The sequence below is a fragment of the Corvus moneduloides genome, chromosome 1 (genome assembly GCF_009650955.1).
Source record: "Corvus moneduloides isolate bCorMon1 chromosome 1, bCorMon1.pri, whole genome shotgun sequence".
NCBI lineage: Eukaryota > Metazoa > Chordata > Aves > Passeriformes > Corvidae > Corvus > Corvus moneduloides.
In genome coordinates, this window is record NC_045476.1 from 57,900,904 (window position 1) to 57,914,883 (window position 13,980).

The window sequence follows — 13,980 nt, forward strand, 5'->3', positions numbered from 1 at the left end:
ATTCAAACATGAGCTGTGAGTTGGTTTTGCACTGAAAGTGTAAATTATACCTTCATACTGATATATCTGCCAGACTCCAGAGGGTCTGGAAGTATGCATTCCTTCTGAGGTGTAACTGAATGCTGTCTGCCCGACAGCACTGGGAGAAGGTGGCCCCTTGGAATGGTGTAACTTTCCTTAGAAAGTGGGCAAACAAAAGATTTTGATTTCAAGTAAAACAGAGAGCAAAGATGTTTGAAGAGGATAAAAACAGGGCCCTGAAAAACAAAATACCCTTTGGAGACACTTTGGTCAGTCTTATGTAGCATTGTGGGATGCTTATTTCCAGATAGAGGCTGAACACTTGGCCTATTTAAATAAGCAAAGAAAAGGTAAAAATTGCATATGAGTGATACATTCAGTTGTTTCTTTGTGCATACACATCTATATTTACCAGCATTAGTTCCTCTGAGTCTGTAATCACATTTTTGTCTGAAATTCCTTACATTTGGGACGTTAGATGGAGAAGTAGTTTGGAAGTCCAGGTCCTTCTGGTTTTTCAAAGTTCCTGTGCTCAGTGTTTTTGGCCTGTCCAGAACAATTGCCAATGTGTGGCTGGATTTCTCTTCAGCAAAACAGAAATGACTGTTCATCTCTAGGAATGCTGCAATGAGATGAATGTGTCAGGCATACGACTTGTTGCACTCTGTGGTGGGTGTATGCTGTGTGTCCTAATCGTGCTTCAGAAGGGCTTTTCTTATGAACCCTGGATAACATGGAATCTAATTCTGCTGAAGAGTTATTTTGGTTTTTCTTTTTCTCAGTAGTAGTCTATCGTAGTGACATAAAGCAGGATTTTGTCATCATTGACACTTTTTCTAGCTTCATTCAGCTCCAGAAATGAGAAAAGGCCATTTTAAACCTTAAAAAAAGAAATGTCCTTGCAATGTCTTTCTAATTTTGCTTTCGTCAGTGAAAACATGCACTGCTCTGTTACAATATTGCCTGAGCATTTGAACAGATTATAGGGTGCTGTCACATTTTCTAGTAACTTCAACATTTTTTTTTCTTTTAATAGAAGAATAGAACCAAATGACCCTTGACCCACAATTTTTGTCACTGTTTTATTTTGCACATCCCACACTAATCAGCTTCCAGGTGTACACCAAATTCTTGTGGGCTTTTGCTGAGCTACACTTTCATATTTTACTTACTTTTGTATAAGAGAATATAACACAATATGAAGTTTTGTGACTTTTCAAAATAGAACTTCTGCAAGCTCAGCTAGCATCTGGACTTACATTCACTTAGATACAAAAATATACACCAAAAACATGGAGAATAATTTGATCATTTGATAGAATTAAAAATCTTTAGATTCAAATGCTTGTCTGTCAATGGGATAGTAGATTGATTTTTTTCCCCCCCCCCTAGTCTTTTAAATTTAATTCTATTTTTTTAATTGAAGAAATAGTGGATTTATTTTGTATGCTGTTTCCCTTGAGTCTGGCTGAATGAGAGTCTTTAAACTGTTTAAAATGTTTTCATTATAGTGGTCTCTGCTACTGTCTCCAGTGTTGCTAAGGATTAAGTGCAGCTGCACTTGAAAAAAAAGTAATATGTTTCCAGCATAATGAAGCACAAACAAAGAATGTTTATGTGGAGATTAATTTAAAGTTCTTTGATGCCAATAGATTCTTTTTTCAGCAATAATCAATAAATAAATAGTCAACAAACAAGGCATAGCCATATGCAGATCTTCAAATGAAAAAAAAATCACAACATGCACCAAAAACGATGAAAGGATATGGGAAAAACATAATTGGTTTGTGGTAAAGCAATGTATATGGCTTTGACCACTTACTTAAAAGTTGGGATATTTTTAGAAATTATTTTTGCATAGTGAAGGCTTTGGGTTTTTTTATTATTTTGTTCATGGGAAGGAGGTGAGTTGGGGAAAAAGAATAGGGAATTGTTTCTATTTTTAGAGTATATGTCCATCAGTTAAAAGCATGAAAAATTCTGCAGTGTCTGTAATTTCAAAGTAACATGTGCATTTTCTTTCCTTCAAGAAAACGTAGGAATTTGATGTATATGAAGAGAGCTTTTCTGCCCAGCACCACTGTAGACTGGATTTTAGAACTTGATATTTTAGACAAAAATGCATTTAATTGGAACTGCTCATGAGAATACTTACAGATCATAAATTTCTCTCTCTTCGAGTTATTTGGTTCTTTTTTTATCTTTTCAGTGCTACATCCCTGCCTACTATCTACTGCTGCAGACCAAAGTGTTCCTCCAGCTCCTGCCAGGTTTCTGGACATTTAGAGCTCTTGGCCGTTCCTATGTTGCTGAAATGTCTTTGTGTAACTTGTATATCTTTACCACTTCCAGTCATAGCCCTTGGTCTTTTGCAGATTTTTTTTTTTCTTCTTAATGTGGAATTTACATGGGAAGGATGTTTAAATGAACTTAGTTAACCTTGACATTTCCGTGCCTGTTAAGGTCTGCCCATTTTTCCTTCTGTCTTCATCTCTATTTATACCTTCTCTCACATATTTTTTTTTAGCCTTGTGTTATTCCCTTTTCTTGTAAATTTACTTTGTTATTTCAATTTTAACATTTTAAAATTTTTCCTCTGGATGTAAGTATTGTGTACTACTTCTGTAGAAAAGAATAAACCATATAATGATCTTGCATATCTGAAATCAGTCTTTGTCAGTAACAGCAGACAGCTTAAAAATGGGATTTAAACATTTTTTATTCATCAGTGGTTTTAGGCTTAAATTTCCTTTGTATCTGAATGTTCAGATTCATTTGTATTCATGGTTATCAAGTTTAGCTAGCTAGTTTAAGAACATTTTTGTCAGTTTACAAGGATATATGTGACTTATCTTTACCAATCTTAAGTCCCATTTCTCTTCAAGTCTCTAGACATCATGATCTTTATCGTAAATTCTTTCATTCTTATTTTAGCAGAGTTAGCATGTAAAAAAAAGTTGCTGCAGGCTCATCCTGAAACAGCAATGACATTGGTTTCCCAGAACCACTGTGCGAAGCCATAGGGATCTGCCTGTAGGGAACCATGTATCTCTCTGCCTTAATCCTTTATTAAGATCAAATGGGGCAAGGATTTCACTCAGTATTAATATTCTTACTTTTTGAACAAGAAACACTCCATTGTATCACTATAATAATTTTACAGAGGGTTCCTGACTGATTGCAACCCAGAGGCCATCTCATGCTATGCAATGATTATATGCTTTCTTTAAATCTGCTGTGTACTCTGATCTTATTTCTTTCATCTCTTTCATTTTCAACCATGTGATTTGAAATATTTGAAACACCTGGGCCTGTCTTCACTTATTTCCTCCCTTATTTAAAAATAATTAGGTGAGAAAGACATTAATGTTGTTAATAGCCTGGGAGTTTAAAAAGAATGCTGCACTGGAATGGAAGTTGTTCTTTCCCTTAGCTTTTTACATCAAAAACATTGTTTAGGTAAGTCAGATATTGCTTAGACAGTAATGTTTACAAATTACCAAAAAAAAAAACCTCTTCAGTTTTCAACTTTGTAGTTTAGAGTTTGGAAAAGAGCAAGAACTGTAACAGCAAAACATATCAGCTTGAAGACAATAAAAAAGAAACCTCGAGCAGGTAAAAAAAGGACTGATGTAGGCTCTCTTCCTTGTATTTTGCTTTTTGCCCAAATGTTGTAGGCTTACACTTACCAAGTTAGTCCCAGCACAAAAAGTCTTGTTTGCCTTTCTACAGTAGAGCGGATTCCAGAGAGGCGCCTCTGGGTGGAACCTCCACACCAGCTCGCTATTGGTGAGCACTGGTGTTGCTTCCTTGAGCCTTGCTTCGTCTGATAGAACAACATATGGGGACCATCACTAGAATAGATCCTTGGGTACAAGAATGCTTGTTTACAAACCTATATAATATATATAATAATGTGATAAAAATAAGAGAACTACAAGTTCTTTAACATTAACAGTAGACATTAGCTTTTGAGTTTGGTCAGTGTGAGCTGAAATTTTCTGAGAGCCATGCTTTCTCTGTTCCTATATACAAAGGAAATAGCTAGAAGAGGCTGTTTGAGAACTTTGTTTTGTCTAACCAATGATAGCGTGGTTTGATTGTAGCTTTCTTTTTTGGATTATTCTTATTTCCAGAGATTATACCACTAGTATCATATGGTAATATTTTTCCTCTTCTTCCCCAAGTTTCTTAAAAGTATTTTTAATGGCTTTCTTGATTAGATTACATTTTTGGATTTAGGTTTAAAGTGCTGTCCCCATACCTGCAGCCTTCTTAAGTCAGAATGCCTTTGCAAATTCTGTGTGTAAATATTGTTAATTCTTTCAAAATTGATAATGTATCTTAGTATCTTTCATAAGGAGGGATCTGTTTTTGTTGCCTGCAGTGTTGGTGTGCATCACTGAGTTAGCATAAGCACCACTTAGAGCTGGAGGAGACAGAGAGGCACTTCAAGGTGTCTTTCATTTATTCTAGATGTCTGCTTCCAGGGTGACTGACCTCATCCACAAGCTGCATTGCCTAGGAGGCAGTCTTAAATATCTACCTTATGTCTATTTTTAAATAGATTTTTTGTATGATAAAAGGTTGATCTGAAGACAGGAGTGTTCAGAGAGTGCAGCCTTCACTTGACAGTTTTAAAATTTAGGGCAGCCCATTGCATGAGTGCTTGGTTTAGATTAGGTTCAACATTATCCCAGGAAATAGGGAGATATATAGCAAAGAATACAAAGTACTTTCTAAGATGCTGGAATATAAATGTCCTGACAAGAATATGTGGGTGAGAAAGATTAGTGCTGACGGGAGGTGAGTCTTTTCACAGAAGCTTAACATTTAAACCTGATCTGCCAGAGAACCAGTCATGGATATGAAATCCAAATGTCATTTCTGTGCTTGTGTGGATTTGTTTCCTTATATTGTGGATATCCAAAGCTGTAAAATCTGTAATCAAATTTACTATAGCAGTAAAGTTTGGGTTTTATTCTTTCTTTTTTTTTCTTTTTTTTTTTGGTGTCAAAGTAAGGAAGTCTTTGTAGTGACTACTGAATTGTGAGTATCAAAATCAGAAATCAAATTAATGCAGGTGGAATGTACTTTCTAGAATCAGTCCTGGATCTTTTCACTGGTCTTATTTGGATTTGCATGGTTAAGGCAAAATATATATCAGTTAGTCTGGTTCATAAACTTATACAAGCCTGGGTATCTGGCATTTTTTGGATATTTTGGTTTTCTTTTTGATCACAATATACCAATATAGACCAATGTTTTCTTTACTATCGGTGTGATTGTAGAAAGCAGTGAGTACTACTCATTTCTTCTGGGTGATTTACAGTACTTACTTTGTCAAGAATGGCATAAATTGAAAACCTTTAGGCAACTCAGTGAGAATTCTCTAATTGTTTATCTCCCTGGAACTGCAGTACAATTTTCTAGAGTCCAGACATTCCCAGCCACCACTGACACCTAATACAATACAAAAGCTAAAGCTGAGGCCAACAGGTTGACCAAATTATAATGCTACCCACAGTGTCTTGCTTGTTAGTAATTCCCAAATCTGAATATCTATGCATAGTTTGTTTTAGGTAATAAGAATATTAATCTATAAATGAACCTCTGAGTTGCAAATATAACGTGCTGAATAAATATCAATTATTATTCATTAAAATGCAAATGAAGATAGGCACTTCAGAGACAGTTTAGGTAGTCAGATGAAATGAAATAAAAGTCAGGACATCAGTAATTAGACACTTACCAGAGGTGTATAATATTTTACCATGATTACTGAACCCAGACAATATAGTATTTTCCTTCAGCTTTATGTTGCAGCCAACATTGTGTACCAATATTGTACATTGTTGCCAACATCTGCAACCACTTTTGTCTCCAATGACTATTTAAAATATTCAGGTATTGTAGCTCATACTTAAATTTTATTAGATATATTCTAAAGATAACTCTTTCTGTGGCAGTAAATTTTAGCTGTATGACTTCCACTCACTTTAATGAATTCTGCAGTTAATTCCCTGTGTGCCATGTAAAAAAAACCCTAATCTCAGTTTACAGAACAGAGAATGGGAATATTTATTTTAGCACTTAATGAGCATATGTTTTCTAGGTTTACATAGGTTTTATACTTTCATGTCAGTACTCAGGAAAACCATTAAGCCCTCTATGCACAGATGTCAATCAAATAAGTTAAGAAAAATGACAATGAAATTTTATGAATTTTTCTTCTCATTAGAGTAAGCACTCGTAAGGGTGTTGCTCAATTAAAGATGATTTGCAGACACAGTTTTGTATTTAAAGTGCTATCAGGAATTGTGAACAACAAAGTTTGGGACTTTTGTGACATGGACACAACTGTAATGTGTTGTTATTAACTTTTAAACACCCTTTGAGGTTATAAATTTGCAGCAGTCTACCAATGGCTGTATGATAACAGAGATTGCACTTGGTCTGATAACAGCGCTGTTATGGCTTCATTAACCCATATCTGTGTGTATGTATACTCCTGCATAATTAATGCTAAGTATAGCCACATGCTAGCATTTAACCCTTCATTGTCTCATGAGTTAGATCAAGTAACATGAAAATAATTGTATGGAATGCTAATAAGTGATCTATTGAATCCCTTGAATCTAGATGGAAATAGAATCCAAATATAAATTGAATATTAGTACCCTATCTACTAATAATCATATCCTAGAGCAATTTTTTTTAGAAACCATTGAGAACATGAGCTTTTATATTTCAAAGGTAATTTATTAATTTTTTTAGTGATTTCAAGTGACTGATTTTCGTGGTTTATTGAAGAGCTTGTTGTGGTCTTTTCTTTTTATGGAATAGTATTGTTAAATTTGATCAAATAAGATCCTCTTTTAGGTATTATAAAATAAAGTCTAATAAGAATTAATTGGCTTTTAGTAATTTCTGTTTGCAATATGATAGCACCAAAATGGCAGATTATTTTAATGTCATTAGAATTAATTAACATATATTTGGCAAGTATAAATTATGATCCAAGCCCTTAGTGAATTCCAAATTATATTCAAATAGCAGTGCTCTGAGTGTATTTTGCAGAGGGCAGTATCCAAGATTTTTTCAGTTTGTGTCAATCCCTGAAGCATAATGTGAAAGAATCATTAGGTAAATGGGAATTTTTTTGCTGTTTCCTGAAGCTAGGCATTCAGTGGCATCAAAACCAGATACAAAGTAGACAAGATAGGGATCTGGAATTGTAATGATGTGAGGAAATAAAAATATATGTGAATTAAGTATTTCATAGCATTATTCTGATTAAGTACAGGAAAGGAAGAGGAAAAGGAGAGGTGCAATAAAATGCTCTGTGTAAACACAGCAGGAGTTGGATGATTGCCCTTTTCCTTTATGTATGTTGACCCTTACAGTAACTGGGATGGTGGTGTTTGTAAATTTTCATACTGTTGTGACTCACTGTTTGCATCTCTGCCGGCTATAAATGCCTTGAAATAATAAAAAAGATGGCAGATCTCCTTTTCTCATGGGGAAATATTTTGCTCATTTTCTTTAAATGAGGCAGAGGGTGTGTTAGAGTGTATTGTAAATGATAGAAATTAAATTCTCTGCCTAGTGGGAGGAGTGAAATAATCCGACTCTGAAGGCTAGAAATAAAAATCCCCTCCCCATGTGAACAATACAGATCATGGACAAAACCTCATTTCTTCCATTGAGTTTACTTCCAGTAGTTGCTTCAGGACCTTGAAATACTTGTAACATATCTTTCACCTTATATTACCTTTTTACTCATTCATCTAACACTTTCATCCATCTGCCATGCTGTTATTATCTCTCTCTGTTCAGATGAGCTGGTCTCTCTACAAAATAGAATATTTCATAATGGATTTTTTAAAAATTGTGTTATTTTTCATTTTTGATGTCATTTAAAGATGCTTAGGTATGGCAACCAGTAATGTCCCTATTAGGCCTGCTTGGGCCTAAGGAGTCACAGACTATGTTAATAAATCTAAAGAAAACCTTCCAGTGCCAAAGTCTTTATAGCTGTGGTGGGAATTCTGTGATTTAAATCTATTTATTTAATGTAAGTCTCACTGTAAAATTGCTGTTTCTGAGCTTATTATTATTCTGTTCTGATATATGTGTGTCTGTGTTATGATATAAAGTACATTTCCAGATGGGAATATTAAATACAGATAGTATATACACACAGTAAATGTCAGAAAAGACACAAAAGAAAGAGAAAAGAGCCAAAGGGGATTTGGACTGCTTACGTGTCTGAGACACAATTTCAAGACAGATCTACATGTGAAAAATTAAGACATGAAGATCCGCTTTTGTCCTTCAGTTTGGGTTTAGTTACATAAATTATTCTTCTGATGAGCCAGTCGGGTCTACTGCATATAACTTAGAGATGAGGTTCCCAAAGGCTTGGAAACTTCTCACGTAGTACTCCCAAGTGTAATGATAAAATCACCGACTCTGTTACACCCAGAAGAGTAAAAGGAGAAAAGGAGCTGTTGAAAATTCTCTGTGTGTGGACAGGCCCACTCTGGACATATTTTATCTTAGAGAATTAGGATTTCTGTTAAGAGGGGTTAGTTAAAATGAATTGTAAGAGCTGTATGTATTCATACAGTTCAACTCTATGGAAGGTGAAAACACTAGATGTAATCTAAGACTATTTAATGGATCTACATAAGACAGACAGAATGCAACAGTGTGCCATTGATAATATTGCTGGTATAACAGTTGTTACTGAACAAGGTGTTTTGAAAATAAGTATTTTCATAACTGCAGTGTACATGAGTGGAAGAAAAATTGTATGGAAAAGAACTACCTAGCAGTGACCATTTCTTTTGGGAATCAGCAGATAATGAATCAAACAAACATGGAAAAACTGTGTTCTGATTGAAAATGAGGTTTATCAAATGATTGAAAAAAAAAGAAAAAGCAAACCAGAATGAGTAAAAGTAGTGGTGAAAATAGTTTCACGATCAATCAGGTGTCAGCAAAATAGTGTAAGGAATTATTTTGTAGTTTACAGGTAATTTCACATAAAGTGATCACAAATTAGTGAGCACAACTAAAACAAAACTTCTACTTGTGAAAAAGCTGTACCTTTGCCAAGGAATGTGAAAAAATGTATCCTCTTGTGAACAGGAGATCATCACATCAAGACCACTTTAAAAAAGTTTTTGGAAGGTCCTTGTTTCCTGAGTTTATATATTTTAGTAATTGGAACTATCACAGTATTCAGAAAATTGTCTCTTTTTAAAGTCTTAAAACATTCATATTAACCAATAAACTTCAGTGTATTAGAATAGTAAACTGGGATATTCTAGCATTTTAATTTTAATAGTCATATATCTGCTTGCAAGTCAAGAGGATTCTTATTCCTATTTATAAGTTTGGAGGCTGTTTTAGTGTCATGGTGTTTCATTGTGCGATCTCTTGCAGATTCTTATCATAAATGAAGGGCAAATGATGGCTCTTCACTGGATATGCATTTCTTCTAAAGGCTGTTAGTGGCGCCACTCTAGTGGAAGGCTCAGAACTAGTTTTGTTTTTTTAAAAAGTTAAACTCAATTCTGTGGCTGCAGGAGGGAGAAATCTACATCAACTGTCTGTTGCATTAAGTCATTGGAGCTGCATTTAAGTCACAAGGAACAAGGAATTGAGCCACAGGAACGTGTCCTTCTGCTTTTGCAAGTGATATATCTCATTTTTAAATACTGCTGTCATGTGAGACTTAATAGACCTAATTGGCCTTAGGGACGATCTCTGAAGAATTTCAACTTTGAACTTAGGAAGGGAAAAGAATCTGAACTTTGTCTTGTTGAATTATTTCCCATGTATCAAATAGAAAAAAACACAGAGTTACAGTTACTGAATGTGAATTGTATCTTATTTCTCAAATGTAAATCCATTTATTTTGAAATGTCAAGAATAGACAAACCACCCTCTAGCAGAAACTATTTTGTGTGGTATGGGCTTGTCAGCATTTTATTATAATTCCATTCTTTAGACTATAAATATTTGCTTTAAGCTAAAAGCTGGATTTCAAATGTTAGCGTCATGATAAACTAGATTTATGAAATTTGGCTGAATTTGGCTTCATTTTGAACAGTTCAGAGGTTCAAGCAAAAAGAAATTTTTCTTTTGACCATTCTGCTGTATGCATTACTCGAATTACTGCTTGTGTGTAATTGGCTGTTCTGTGCAGCTTTTGTGAAACTCTTGAGGTGTTTATATGGCTGCCATTTTTATGGGTGAAAAATAAACACTAACATATGGGTGACATATCTCCCAAACTAACTCAGCTCAGTTAGACTTCCTAATTGCTCCAATTGAGCTTGGTCTAAAATTCCCTGAATTAAAGTAAATGTGTGTTGTGGTTTAAATCTGGTGGGCCTCTCTGCCCCAGTTGGCCGCTCACTTACTCACTCCTTCTTCAGTGGGATGGGAGAGAGAATCAGAAGGGTAAAAATGAGAAAACTCGTGAGTTGAGATAGAGACAGTTTAATAGATAAAGCAAAAGTGTTGTGCAAAAGCAAAGCAAAACAAGGAATGCATTCACCCCTTCCCCTGGGCAGGCAGGTGTTCTGCCATCTCCAGGAGAGCAGGGCTCCATCCCTTTTAACTGTTACCTGGGAAGTAAAACACCATCTCTCCAAGGCCCCATCCTCCCTTCATCCTTTTCCCCCCAGTTTTATATAAATGCTGAGCATGACGCCATATGGCATGGAACATCCTTTTATTCGGTTGGGGTCATCTGTCCCAACTGAGTCCCCTCCCAGTTTCTTGTGCTTCTTCCTGCTGCATGAGCAGGAGAAAAGGCCTTGACTCTGAGCAAGCACTGCTCAGCAATAACTGAAACCTTCATGTTTTATCAACCCTGTTTTCAGCAGAAATCCAAAACACAGCCCCATATGAACTACTGTGAAGAAAATTAACTCTATCCCAGCTCAAACCAGTACATTGTGTTAATTCAAAGAAGACTAAAAGCCCAGTAAGATGAATTTTTGCGTTGATTACTGAGAGAGATTTGCTGCCGAATGAAGGTATCTAACTCATACTGCCAATGATGCAAAATAAACCACAAAGGATATTTCATTCTGTTTTACAATGGGCTTCTTGCTTCAAGTCCTCAACTAGGTGGTGTCATACTGATATACAGACCAGCATTGCTTTCTGATAATACCTAGATATATCCTTATTTTAAAATTTCCTCGATGAAGAAAAAGTGAAACAGTTTTTTGGAATGTGGGATTCAAATAAAGTGTTCTTATCCCAGTCATGGTGGCCCAAAGGACACAGTTGTCTCTTTTGCTGCAGTTTCTTCTACAGTAATCAATATACAACCATAATATTACAGCTAAATGTGAAGGGAAGCACTTTGTACAATAAGATCTACCTTATGTTAAAATTTCTTTGCCTCAAGTTTTGACTACATCTATGTTTCTTGAGCCTGAGTTATCTTTATTGTTTTTTAACAGGACAAGCTAAAATAGGATTGGAAGCTCTCAAATGAAATTAGGTATAAACATTCTCAATGTAGGCAAATGTGTGCAGGTCCTTATTGTGGTCCATCTTCTTATATTCAACTTTGTCTACTCTTCTATGTCCTTAAGATAGAATAGGGAGGTTACGTTAGGAATAAGGCTGAGGATTTCAGAAATCCTCAGCCTTATTCTAACGTAACCTCCCTATTCTATCTTAAGGACATAGAAGAGTAGAGAGGAATTGGGACATAGAGCAAACAGAGCAGAAGAGAATGGCTAGCAGTTACTATTTTTTCTGTTTAGCTGGCATATTTCTCATAGTTAAGGAAATTTGGAGGTGTGATTGTATAAATGCAGAATCATTCTGCCTGTTGGTGCCAATATTCTGTTCTTAGTTTACTGGATTACATTTGTATCGCTTGGTTGCTGGGATAATTAATTTGTAAAAAAGTTGGACTTTTTGATTTTAGTAAGCTTCTGTAAAAATTTAATCTGCATTATTTGGGGCTGTAAGGCCTGACAGGTAAAAGATGGTGTATATTTTTTACTTTTTAAAAGTAGATTCATACTGAAAATAAAAATGTCTTTCAATATACTTGGAAAGGAATGGGCAAGACTAAGCCATGATTCAGAGGAATGTCCTTTTGAATTAGAACTTTGAGATGGATGTAAGTAATGTGCTCAGATGGCATAAATAGAAAAAAGGATGGGAGTAGAAAAGGTCCCAAACAGATGCCTGGGAGTATTTTTTCACAGAAACAAAAAATGTGTGGAATGACCTAGACAGGATTATGCAATTGAGAATTAAACATTGGGCTACTTAGGGAAATTAGAAAGTATCCAGGGGCATGTGGGCCACAATAAACTTTGAAATGTAGGGAGCCATTAAAATATGCTTATCTTCAAATGTTCGTGGCTATACAGAGATATTGATGCTGAATTTACTATTGCTTTTACAAGGTTTAGATCATCACTACCTCTCCTTTAGTGAATCCTTAGGGGAACTCATATGGGTAATTCGTTCCATTTTTGCCTTCTTTTATCTGCTTATTTATAGGTTTCTTCTGAATTTATTGCATGGACGTTTCCCATCCTTATGGTATTGATTTAATATGCTCTGGAATCATGATGGTTGTGAAGTCCCTGGCTGGCAGTGGAGAATTAATATTTGGTGTGGCAGAAAGGTGCGTTTAATTTGTGCTACTCACTACTTTCCATGTGAAGTATTAGCTTGTCTCTTTCCTAAAAACCCTTTGATTCTTCTTACAGAAAATTTGAAATATTTTTTGAATCAATAGCAATTATCTTTGCCTAACTGAGACATAATTAACAGACAGAGCTACAATCTGCATGAAGCAGTTCTACAAGCAGAATACTAAAGTGGACATGATTCTTATGTGGATAACAGAGAACTGCAGTTTATCTACATGAAACGTAGAGAGTTTAAGGTTTATATTTTTGTTTCAGTTATAAATATGTCTGAGTAAAGAAAGCTAGGAATGTCTATAGGAAATAATGGCTAATTTGCTATTGTGCACTTACGTTGTCTCGCAAGTCAAAAATTGATTGTGAAATGGTACAATTCATCATAAGAGACTCTATCTTTGGGTAACATATCTTTGACTTAAAACGTAATTGTAGGTAAAAAAATAATGTTGTTCTTTTCTTTTGCAACTTATTTGTCTGTACAGTTTGACCATAAATCCCACAATGATCAAAGTTGCAAGGATTCATTTCTGACCAGGATATGAAAGAGTTTTTCCTCTTGAATAGCCTAAGTTTTAGTCAATTTATGATCATTAGGAACAAAACCAGAAGTTTTTTGTGGAGTCACTATTTTAACAGTTAATAGGCTGACTAGGATAACAGTTTTGTGTTAATTACATTTCAGTTTGTCCAAACCTATTTAAGTCATTTCTACATAGTGGCTTCTAATTTATTTGCTTTTCTGCTGTGACAGACCTGACCTCACAATAAAGTAAAATCATAAAAAACAAAATGTGTACACATTACTTTCATAATCTGGAAACCACAATATTTTTTCCAAATTATTTTGTTAAGTTCAACAAATTTTGGACAAAATACTATGAAACATGTGGAAATCATGGGGCAAAAAATCCCATGGTAGGCAGATATGGCTGGATTGTCTAAAAGTACTAAAAAAGCTTAAATCCTCTCAAACATCATCAACAACAATCTTTTTATATTAACTATATAAAATATGCAGAGCGTATGGTGTAGCTGATGCATTATTGACAGTTAGTTGTTCTAACGGACAGATGTGCTGTCATTCAAAATTTATGCCAGTAAAACCAGTAAAATACTGCAAACATTAAAATATTTTTTTATTGTCCTACATAAATCATATATCTAGCATGCTATGAATGCTAGAATGTTATGAATATTCTAAAACTTCACTGGTTGGTTTTGCTTAGTTTTGGGCTTTTTTTCTTGTTAGAAA

General features: G+C 34.9%; 1 protein-coding gene across 8 annotated transcripts in view; it reads left to right on the forward strand.

Moving 5' to 3' along the window:
• THSD7A (thrombospondin type 1 domain containing 7A) overlaps positions 1 to 13,980 on the forward strand; it is a 285,664-nt gene that overhangs the window by 31,958 nt on the left and 239,726 nt on the right. For 7 of the 8 annotated variants that reach the window (XM_032111028.1, XM_032111075.1, XM_032111082.1 and 4 more), the window contains exon 3: positions 12,577 to 12,703. The exons of the other annotated variant lie outside the window; for it this stretch is intronic. The gene's annotated coding sequence lies outside the window, so the exon portion shown is untranslated. The remainder of the gene's footprint in view (positions 1 to 12,576; positions 12,704 to 13,980) is intronic. 8 annotated transcript variants of the gene reach the window in all.